Source organism: Macrobrachium rosenbergii, chromosome 59, assembly GCF_040412425.1.
Source record: "Macrobrachium rosenbergii isolate ZJJX-2024 chromosome 59, ASM4041242v1, whole genome shotgun sequence".
NCBI classification, from domain to species: domain Eukaryota; kingdom Metazoa; phylum Arthropoda; class Malacostraca; order Decapoda; family Palaemonidae; genus Macrobrachium; species Macrobrachium rosenbergii.
This window is the reverse complement of record NC_089799.1, coordinates 34,733,108-34,745,449: the sequence shown is the minus strand read 5'-3', so window position 1 is coordinate 34,745,449 and position 12,342 is coordinate 34,733,108.

Sequence of the window (12,342 nt, the reverse complement as noted above, 5' to 3'; positions counted from 1 at the left end):
ACAAGAGGAATTTGTTTCTGGTGCTAGAAATTCATTTCTCGCTATAATGTGGTTCGGATTCCACAATAAGCTGTAGGTCCCGTTGCTTGGTAACCAATTGGTTCTTAGCCACGTAAAAATAAATCTAATCCTTCGGACCAGCCCTAGGAGAGCTGTTAATCAGCTCAGTGGTCTGGTTAAACTAAGATATACTTAACTTTACATACTGCTTTCATTTATGTGAATTTAGTTATTCTTGCGCTAAACCTTTCTCGTATCGGAACAACTAGATACATCAAAAACCCTACACGAAGTGCTTCTTTTCCAAGTGTAAACAAATAAAGATTGTTTTTTTGGGGATTGTATTCCAAGCTGACAGTGTTTGAATAATATAAAGTTGCGAAGAGTTACTTTAAATACAAAAGTCTGAGTGCCAATTAATTCTATCTTCCGTACATTAATAAAAAAAAAGTGGAGAATCTTGAAAAATTACCCAAAACTAACTCCAGGCCCTCATAGATAGTAAATTGCCGAGAATTTAAAATACGAACAAAGAATGCCAAACAATTATTCCAAAATAACAACGCTTTCCAACAAACAATGAAAACTTTATAATTTCCCGAATGACTATTAAAATTCTATTCATGCCGCATGATCCTGATATAAATATTCTTAATTGTTTAATTATACAGTGGTCTCACTTTTGAAAAATCATTGTGTGATTAGAGACGCTAATTTACTAACTTAATTGTGGTATGTTTTTCATTACACCGCAATTAACTCACGGTCGAGGTAATTAATGGCGCGCTGTGACCGTTTTATTTGGTACAGCAGCTGACGCCGTTGTTCTTTTCGCTCTTCTTTGTAGACGAAGATGCCGCTGCTTAGTTCCTCATTGGGAAGGTGGGTACCGTTCTCAGCTAGCACTTTGCTGGCCCCCGCGTTCGAATCTCCGACCGGCCAATGAAGAATTAGAGGAATTTATTTCTGGTGATAGAGACACTCTGCTGGCCCCCGCGTTCGAATCTCCGACCGGCCAATGAAGAATTAGAGGAATTTATTTCTGGTGATAGAAACACTCTGCTGGCCTCGCGTTCGAATCTCCGACCGGCCAATGAAGAATTAGAGGAATTTATTTCTGGAGATAGAAACACTCTGCTGGCCCCCGCGTTCGAATCTCCGACTGGCCAATGAAGAATTAGAGGAATTTATTTCTGGTGATAGAAACACTATGCTGGCCCCGCGTTGGAATCTCCGACCGGCCGAATTTATTTCTGGTGCTAGAGACACTCTGCTGGCCCCGCGTTCGAATCTCCGACCGGCCAATGAAGAATTAGAGGAATTTATTTCTGGAGATAGAAACACTCTGCTGGCCTCGCGTTCGAATCTCCGACCGGCAACTGAAGAATTAGAGGAATTTATTTCTGGTGACTGAAATTCATTTCTCGCTATAATATGGTTCGGATTCCACAATAAGCTGTAGGTCCCGTTGCTAGGTAACCAATTGGTTCTTAGCCACGTAAAATAAAATCTAATTCTTGGGCCAGCCCTAGGAGAGCTGTAACTTAACTTATACAAATAACCACAGTCACTGTATTCCTGTAGGCATCTCGCTATAATGTGGTTCGGATTCCACAATAAGCTGTAGGTCCCGTTGTTAGGTAACCAACTGGTTCTTAGCCACGTAAAATAAAATCTAATTCTTCGGGCCAGCCCTAGGAGAGCTGTTAATCAGCTCAGTGGTCTGGTTAAACTAAGGTATACTTAACTTATACAAATAACCACAGTCACTGTATTCCTGTAGGTATCTCGCTATAATGTGGTTCGGATTCCACAATAAGCTGTAGGTCCCGTTGTTAGGTAACCAATTGGTTCTTAGCCACGTAAAATAAAATCTAATTCTTCGGGCCAGCCCTAGGAGAGCTGTTAATCAGCTCAGTGGTCTGGTTAAACTAAGGTATACTTAACTTATACAAATAACCACAGTCACTGTATTCCTGTAGGTATCTCGCTATAATGTGGTTCAGATTCCACAATAAGCTGTAGGTCCCGTTGTTAGGTAACCAATTGGTTCTTGTTAATTCTTCGGGCCAGCCCTAGGAGAGCTGTTAACCAGCTCAGTGGTCTGGTTAAACTAAGGTATACTTAACTTATACAAATAACCACAGTCACTGTATTCTAGGTATCTCGCTATAATGTGGTTCGGATTCCACAATAAGCTGTAGGTCCCGTTGTTAGGTAACCAATTGGTTCTTAGCCACGTAAAATAAAATCTAATTCTTCGGGCCAGCCCTAGGAGAGCTGTTAATCAGCTCAGTGGTCTGGTTAAACTAAGGTATAAACTTATACAAATAACCACAGTCACTGTATTCCTGTAGGTATCTCGCTATAATGTGGTTCGGATTCCACAATAAGCAGTCCCGTTGTTAGGTAACCAATTGGTTCTTAGCCAGTAAAATAAAATCTAATTCTTCAGGCCAGCCCTAGGAGAGCTGTTAACCAGCTCAGTGGTCTGGTTAAACTAAGGTATACTTAACTTATACAGATAACCACAGTCACTGCATTCCTGTAGGCATTTTATTACGCCAGCCAAAGTAATGTCTCCTTCCTAAGAACATCAGATACTAGACATTGGCCTTCTTTGTCAGTGTCGCTTGACTCCTTCTTAGAGGTTACAGCATAAACTTGAAATGTTTCAGCGAAGCTAAATTGTACAGTTTTTTATCAAAGCGTGTGTGAATCACAAATTGTGCATTTTGTTTTTAAATTCCAAGTCTCCTCTAATGTATCGAAAAGAACAAGAGTAATTTGTTCGTATCTTTCATCTCAGCAAAATTTTGGTATTTACAAATTTTACAATTTATCGTAGGCTGACCTCATTAACGTGGACACTCTCATATCGATTGTATGTGATTAAAAGGTCCCCGAGTGCCTATATTTATCACCAGGCAAGAGTTTACAAAAGTATTATAGTAAAATAGCAAAAAATAAAAATGACAAAACTACAATATTTGAAACAGAATATGGCTGTCACTTTACTAATGTTGAGAACTCAGCGAGGCCTACAGCCTTAAGAGTTCGTCAGCAAAGAAAAGAAACTGGATATTCCATGATGGCAGATGAACTCTTTAAGATGCCTTCATGTTCATTTTCTACTTTTCTCTCTCCATCTGTCTTATTCAAATGTTGAGCTGTATACTTCAGCTTTGATAGTAGTTCTCAGAGGCCATCAGTTCTTCATTGGAGGGGTTGGTAGAGCTCTCGGAGAGCACGCTGTTGGCCCAGCGTTCGACTCTCAGACCGGCCAATGAAGAGTTAGAGGAGTTTATTTCTGGTGATAGAAATTCATTTCTCGTCATAATATGGTTCGGATTCCACAATAAGCTGTAGATCTCGTTGCTAGGTAACCAGTTAGTTCTTAGCCACGCAAAATAAATCTAATCCTTCGGGCCAGCCCTAGGAGAGCTGTTAACCAGCTCAGTGGTCTGGTTAAACTAAGGTATGCTTAACTCAGAGGTCATCCGTGGCATTATTACCATACAAGATTTCAAGGCATTTGCTGGACCCTAGAGACCAGGAAGTAGAGCGAGAATCTGAGGCGAAGAAAGCTGTCATTTCAGATAATTTCTTTCATCATCAGCTGTACAGCTGCGCATAACACAAAGACAGTTAGACAGTGAGGCCTAAAACCTCTCTCTCTCTCTCTCTCTCTCTCTCTCTCTCTCTCTCTCTCTCTCTCTCTACCCCTTCTTAGGTACAAGTGTTTCTAAATCAGTACCCCAGTGTTATAATGATTTTCTACGCTCTTCAGCCAGTATGATTACACTTCTTTACATCTTATTTTTAATAGCTGCATTTACCTCGATTTTCCTAAAGTCTTGAATCCAGAGGAGAAAGACTAGAGATAAGAGGCCTTTTGCATCTGAGGTGGGATTCCACGTAGAACGCTATACCACGCAACTGCGTTGTTCCAACTACGCTTAATGCGCAGGCACATTCCAAATCAAGGTCTCTATAGACCTTGTTCCAAATTACGGGCTTAAAACATCTTCGTTTCATATAATCATGCACTTTATCATCGGAATTTCTGACGGGAATGAAAGTATGAACGCTGTCGCTATCCAAAAACAAAATTCCTTGTAGGAAGCATAACCAGTCATTAGCGTCTCACAACCTTCAATGTATAGCTAAAAGTAAAGTCGTAAGAGCTCTATTGATTTCGAAATGACTTGATGATATTTCATTTTTGTTGTCAAAAATAGATTCTGATTTTCTTCATCGGAAAGCGATATCTGGCTCACTGCCAGAATTACTGGCGGTCTCTCTCACACGCTATATGCAATGTTGTGAAAATATATTTTCTTAAAAATGATAAAGAAATCGAGAAAGCTATCCAGCTATCACTTTATGATTGCTGTTGATAATGCGCATGTATTTTTATGGAACAGGTCAAAAGCCTTTGAATCAGCAGATTAAGCTACTACGTAAGTGAAAAAGAAAAAATAGTGAATACAACATGATAATCCTAGATTATAAATAAAAGCATCAAGGTAAACCAGCAACCAAAAATAGTTGTCCACATTCACCATTTACTGTGTTTAAAAAAATTAGGAACGCCAAACAACGTTCGTTGTTGAATATACAATATATATATATATATATATATATATATATATATATATATATATATATATATGCATGTTTATATATATAATTTACATATATATATATATATATATATATATATATATATATATATATATATATATATATATATATATATATATATATATATATATATATATATATATATATATATATATATATATATATATATATATATATATATATATATATATATATATATATATATATATATATATATATATATATATATATATATATATATATATATATATATATATATATATATATATATATACATATATGTGTGTGTCTGTGTGTGTGTATGTTTTTATGTAGCCTATGTATGCATGTTGATGAAAGTGTTATTTATAAGAAAAATCCTTAAAAATCAAGTGAGCATAGTTTCAACAATATTGGCTACGATAACGTTAATGATGATATTACTAGTCGTGGCAACAATAATAATTATTTTTATAATAATAATCACCAGTAGCTTTTCCACGTAGCAATACCCAGCAATACCCGTTGTATCGACCAGCAAATTCAGTCATTGTAAACGGGGTTACAACAAGGAAGGAATTAGAGATTACCACTCTATGGGATGAATTATCACCATTCGCTAAGTGAACAGATAGACAATCGAAAATAGTTAAGAAACTATGTCGGCTGCCACTATTGCAAATAGTTCCACATCCGGTTACAATATCACTGGACTCTGTTTGTAAAGAGTGATGTAAAACAATGCAATATACAAAGAAAAACTGGTTAGCATAAACGGTTGGAAATTTGTTATCAGTGCCAAATAACATTAGACATAGTAACCCAAAAAAAAAAAAAAGAGTTTGAAGATCCTCGTGACTTTTATTGTTGCTGTTGTAGTTTGAGACAGATTCCATTCAGCACAAATCCCCTGCTTCTAACGACCTGCTGGTGGTAAAGGTGTCGCATAAGCCCCATCAAAGTGCATTGGCAAGTCCACCTGGATATAACACTTACACTAATCTCTTAATAGCTTTGTGGGGGACCTATGATGAAGCATCCCAGTGATGGCTCCGTTAATGAGAGTACCTGGGAGTCTGGAAAGTCTTGGGGATTACTTGAGGAAAGAGGATTGTTTCCTATTACTGGAGAATACTGTTACCCGGTGATCAGCCTTTGGTGGTTTGGTTTCAAACGGAAGGCTTTTTTCTTTGGATACCCAAGCTAGGGCATTTTCCGCCTAATTTTCTTTTTATCCCCTATGCCTCATCTTAAACATATTTCCTTCATACACTTTATTGAGTTATCGAATTATTTGTTTCGTGTACAGTTTACTACAAAGACGTTGAATTCATACCTTTAATTAGACTGAACTACAAACGGTAAAAATAAAAATGATGCATTTATAGTAGTCTTGAACCCCGGTGACAATTGGTTCGATACATACACACACACATATATATACGTGTGTGTGTCTGTGTATGTATGTATGTATGTATACATGTGTACATGATGTGTGTGTATTTATTTTATACTATTTCTAAACTCCCGCTTCAAAAGGTATTCATGGTGAATTAGGTCCTATGACCAGATGTGAACCAAGACATATTTATAATATATATATATTTTTTTAAATGACCCACTGAAGAACCAAAATTATGATGGCAAACAGTGTAGGTGAGCTATAGTAGACGAACTTTCTATGAACCATAAATGCAGCCTTCAACCCCTCTCTCGCCCTCTCTCCTTACCTATTATCTGTGTTATTCAGTATTACTTTGTGTCTATGAATGGGAGTGACTGTGTATCCTTAAGCAACTTTGGCTGTAAGTGGTACGACACGCGGTAAGTGAAATGAAAAATATTGTACTTAAAGTATGGCGAATGGACGGTTGCTGTAACTTTTATCGATTACATTGTTACTACTGACCACAATGACGATGTTTGGAATAAGTAAAAAAGATGAACTAAATGGGATATATATATATATATATATATGTGTGTGTGTGTGTGTGTGTGTGAGTGTGTGTGTGCGTGCGTGTATCTATGTGTGTGTGTGTACTTTTAAATGAGTAATAAACAACACATTTAGTATTGAATTATTATCTACACCTGCTCTATATCTGCTCAAATAAGGTATATGTTCGAACCGTATTAACTTGTAGTGCACTATTGTACCTAACTCCTCCGGGTATAAGTTATTCTGAAGTTATGATGAATTCGATATTTATGTGTTGTCTGTGACTTAACATGTACAAATTACATTGGACCTCTAAGGCTCTAAAAAGTGAATTAGGTACAAAGGTATACTATAGTAAGTCTTGTTGAAAACCAATTTCTCTATAATCTTCTTATTCGCTGGTTGGAGGAAGATTTATACATCTGAATCTCAGTTATATATTTTTTTGTATAATCAATATTCCACCATCTGGCTTTTATATATATATAAATTATATATATATAGTTTATTATGGTTATGGTTATATATATAAAAATATATATATATATAATATATATATATATATATATATATATATATATATACACACAACACACACACACACACACACACACACACATTATATATATATATATATATATATATATTTATATATATATCAATATAATATCCAGGTATATATATATATATATATATATATATCTGGTCTTGTTATATATATAGAAAATAGTGTTTGCTTTGTGGATCAGTTTCTCAGTTACGGATTAGTTCAGTTTCCTTTTCCAGGAGATCCGGGGAGCAAATCCGTAAGGCTCTTAAGAACGAATTGTTGGCTACGCCAATTCTGATAGAAATGTCATGATAGCTATAAAAATAGATGTATGAGAGAGACAGAGAGAGAGTTGTTTTCCTGTATATGATAAATTTGTATTCTGTCGTGTCTCTAATTATTAAAACGTCAAGGAAAGGAATTTTTTTGTCTGTTTCCCATTCAAATTAAATGTGATGCTAGGCACTAATGCATTTAATTTTGAAAGAAATTCATTGAAGTTGCCCCACTTATTATCCCAAAATGTTAAGATATCATCTACATATCTCATCCATAGCATGTCTTTAGGTTTTATTGCTTTTATTATTACAGTTTCAAAATATTCCATATATAGATTGGCTAAAACAGGACTTAGAGGGCTGCCCATGCTACACCCGAATTTTTGTTTATAGAATGACTCCCCGAATGAAAAGATGTTATTTGATACGCAAAATTCAACTAACTTTATTATTTTCTCTAGGGCTAGTGGGAAATGATCTAAATAGGGGGCTAATTTTTCCCTCAAAAACTGTAGAACGTCTTGTACTGGTACTTTTGTGAATAAAGAATCTACATCTAAACTTAGAAGTTTTATGTTGCGAAGTGGTATATGTGCTTCTTTGAATCTGTGACAGAAATCTTCAGAATGTTTAATGTGACTGGGAGAAAATGTGCATAAGAAATGGGAAAGGCGGCCGTCTAACCACTTAGAAATTTTATAATTGAAAGCTCCGGCACATGAGATGATAGGTCTGAATAGAAGATTATGTTTATGAGTTCTGGGAAGGCCGTAAAAGTAAGATAGTTTTGGGTTAATGACTTTAAATTTCTCCAGTAGTTCGATGCTCTTTTTGTCTTTGCCAGTTAATCTTACTTAACTAAAAGATTCAGTGGGGACGTTTTGGAGGGAATTTTTCGTTAATTTGTCATAAGTGTTAGTATCACTCAGGAGTTGGTTGATTTTGTCGAGTTAAAAGTCTTTGTCTGTAATCACGATTTTGCCGTCTTTGTCGGATCTACTTATTACAACATGTAATTTTTGTAGCGAGCGGGGGACAGGGTATTTCTTATTAAGGTCAGCTATTGCATTTAGTAAGATGCCTTTTAAGCATATCTCTTCTCGGCTGTAATTTTCATCAGATATGAATTTGTCAAAAGCAACAATGAAATCTAGGCTATTTTTCCGGTCTGTCATGAGGGCAAAGGATGAACCAAGGTCCAAATCTAAGTGTTGGTTAATGGTGAGGGGAGTGTTTGATAAATTTAAAACTTTATCTTATTGCTGAAGATTGTTCCAAGTGCTATTATATATTAAGTTATTTAACTTATGGGAAAGTCTATTGGAATGAGTCGCGCTATTATAGGCAGCAGTGTCTGAACAAAATGAAACCAGATACCTGTACAGTACATGTGAGGAGACGGAGGTTAGACTGGGTTCCATGTATCACTCCGCTTAGTACAAAGATCTCTCACTTCATAACTGAGATGAAAGTTGTAAAAGCGAAGACAATAATGCAAGAGAACAAAGGAAAGAACTAAGAAGTGACGGGAAATGAAAAACACTAAAAATAAAAAGGAGTTAAAAGTGTTGGCAGTTACAAATGGGTGAAGAGAAAACCGCAAATAATTCGTAAAATACAGCCACAATGGGGTAATAGTAGTATGTTATGAGCGCCATTAACATTTATTCCGCAAACATTTCACGAACAAAAGTGTAATACGTTTAAGATAAATTACAGGAGACCGCGCAGAAATGGTTCGTTAACGGATAAAATTAATTCTACTTCCTTTTGGAAAGTGTAAAATATGTAAAACTGTAAAACAGCTCAAGACATGATGAGAAACAGCGAAGAACTTAACTAGTCTGCCTTATTCTTATTTATTATCCTGAATTTATTTTTTTACTTGCCTCTCTACTTTTGTTTTCTTTGATAAGCAATTAGCTAATAAAAATGATGGGTAAAACGGACGCGTTATCTAAATAAAAACAGGTAAAAAATCGCCGAAGTTTCTTTGGCGCAATCGAGCTTTCAGCCACGGCCCATGAAACTCTCAGCCGCGGCCCATGAAACTTCGGCCCGGTGGTGGTGGCCTGTGTTGTTGGCACCTAAAGCGGTGCCAAACGCACGAACATGGCAAAATTTAACTTTAAATAGAATAAAAACTACTGAGGTTATAGGGCTGCAATTTGGTATGTTTCATGATTGGAGGGTGGAGGATCAACGTACCAATTTTCAGCCCTCTAGCCTCAGTACTTTTATGATCTGAGGGCGGATAGAAAAAGTGTGGACTAACAGACAAAGCCATCTCAACAGTTTTCGTTTTACGGAAAACTAAAAACTAAAGACCATTGCACTCTTACTCATCATAGGGTTACACTGAACTGTATTGGTCTAAGCAGAGGCAAGCAGGTTCCATGTGTTTTTCAGCATTATTTTTGAGACACATTTTGACACCTCGTTGGCAGGAAGCATCCTCAAGAACCTTGTGACGTCTCACTGTCACCTGATGTTGCTACTCTTCCTGTCAGCCCAGCAGCTTCTCTGAGTTGCCTGTCCCTGTCACTATAGCTGCTGTGCGTTGTGTTGCTACAGTGCCTGCAACTTGCCTTTGTGCTGTGGATGCAGTAGCAAGCCCAACACCGAACCATGAGAAAAACAAATTTGTAAAAAAAAGTATGTGCTGGAAAATAGAAATTTAAATGGAACACCCACCTCTTAATGCACTAATACTTGGTGTTTCCTCCATGGTTATTCTTACACAAGTTGAGGCTCTTGGGGACCGACTCCATTAATTTTCGGCAGGGCCCGTGATCGATGCTATCCCTGGCTTCCTGGATCGCCGCCTTCAGCTATAAAGCCATGGAGATATCCTTCCTCTGTCAGGCAGTATGATTTAGAATTTCCCATTCGCGAAAGTTCTAGGCATTTCTAAACAAGTAAAAAATGCGCCGAAGAAACGAGTTTTCTGTATGAGCCGCGGCCCACGAAGCTTTCAGCCACGGCCCGATGGTGGCATGTCCTATAGCCCTGCCAGACGCACGGTTACGGCTAACTTTAACCTTAAATAAAATAAAATCTACTGAGGCTAGAGGGTTGCAATTTGGTATGTTTGAAGATTGGGGGATAAATGACCAACATACCACTTTGCAGCCCTCTAGCCTCAATAGTTTTTAAGATCTGAGGTCGGACAGAAAAACTGCTGACTGCCAGACAAAGCCATCTCAATAGCTTTCTTTTACAGAAAACTAAAAGGCTATGAAAGCAAGCCGGGTGGTCGTTTTTCCTTGTCATGAGGTGGTCAGTTAAAGCACTATCAATTTTTACAAGATTTCGCCGCAGTTGGTCTGCTAACTGCAGTCATTCGGAAAAAAAACGTTTCTTTGCAAAAGTTGATATTTGGTATTCTTTCAAATGCCATATTTCCATTACTTATGTTGGAAAAAATCAGGTCGATCCATCTGGATTGCTTGAATTTACAAATATCAACAAGAAACAATATTCTTTTAATTACATTAAATTAACTAATTTACTTTTGAACTTACTAACGGAATTTCCTCTTTCATTAGTTTTTCGTGATTTTTTTTAGTTTGTAAGCATTTAATTTATAAATTTGACATTTTTCTTTAATTTTCTGGCTTTACAAAGTTATTTCTAATAACAAGTTTTATCGGTTTTTGGTGAAAATGTTTAAGACATAAGTTATGAGTTACTTCACACGCAAAAATAAATGAATATCATATCGAGTAAAAAGAAATTAGAAGCATGAAACATTCAGAGAACAAATTACATGACTTATAATTTTTCTATTTAGTGACTTCAAAATTGCCCTCCACACCCAGCTGCCTATTGCCAGCCTTTCCGATAAATTTCAACCCAGAAGCAATGTCATCTACAACACCTTGAGTTTAAAAAGGGGTTGGGTTGGGTTGGGGTGGGTTTGGGGTTGGGAGTGGGGTGAACCTCTAGAAGAAAAGTGCCGTCGAAAATCTGACGCTGAAAAATCACCGGCACTGTACCCAACGCGCTCCTGCAACATATATTCCATTTCTTCTTTTCCAATTGACTTTCCTCTCGTCGTGGTTTAAGACACAGCTTCTTAACCGTAAGGTTGAGTGCCTCTTAAGGGAGTCCTTGTCACTGATTGAGCAGTTTATGTGTCGTTTCAGTGGCACTCCTGATTGGCCAATCTTCGGCGGTGCCAGCCTCAGATTCATCGTTAAAAGCTTACGAGGCATTGCAGCCATTGTTAGGAACCTTGACGCCAGGACCATTTCCACGTAATTAATCGCATAAATCTGGATTATACGTACCATAAGTACAACCGCAATAATTACAGGCTGAGAAGGACATAAACATTTTTTAAGCTTTGTTTTTTTTTATTTATTATTATTTTTTTTTTTTCATGTACAAAACGATGGGCTTCGTCTATGGAGCAGATGTCTGAAGCTGACCATATGTTTTTTGTTTTCGTTCAAGTGAACAAAAACTGCAAATGCATCTTACAAGTGATGAACCTTTCGATCGCAGTTCAATTCCCTAAGAATAAGTGCAAGATGAAGGTGAATGGCTCAGCATATATTAGATGCCCTACTAATAAATTATCTGTGTAGGTGTGCGAAAAGATATTATTTTTCAATGCTTTTTTTTACATCAACTATTCAGCATATCTATTCTTCTTTTGTCATGTTTGTTCAGCTATTAGGGGAAAAGTATATATATATATATATATATATATATATATATATATTGGAATATATATATATATAATAATGTATATCATATATATATATATATATATATATATATATATATATTATGTCATGTTTGTTACCAGATATTATATATGTATATATATACATATATATATACATACATACATATATATATATATATATATATATATATATATATATATATATATATATATATATATATATATATATATATATATATATATATATTATATA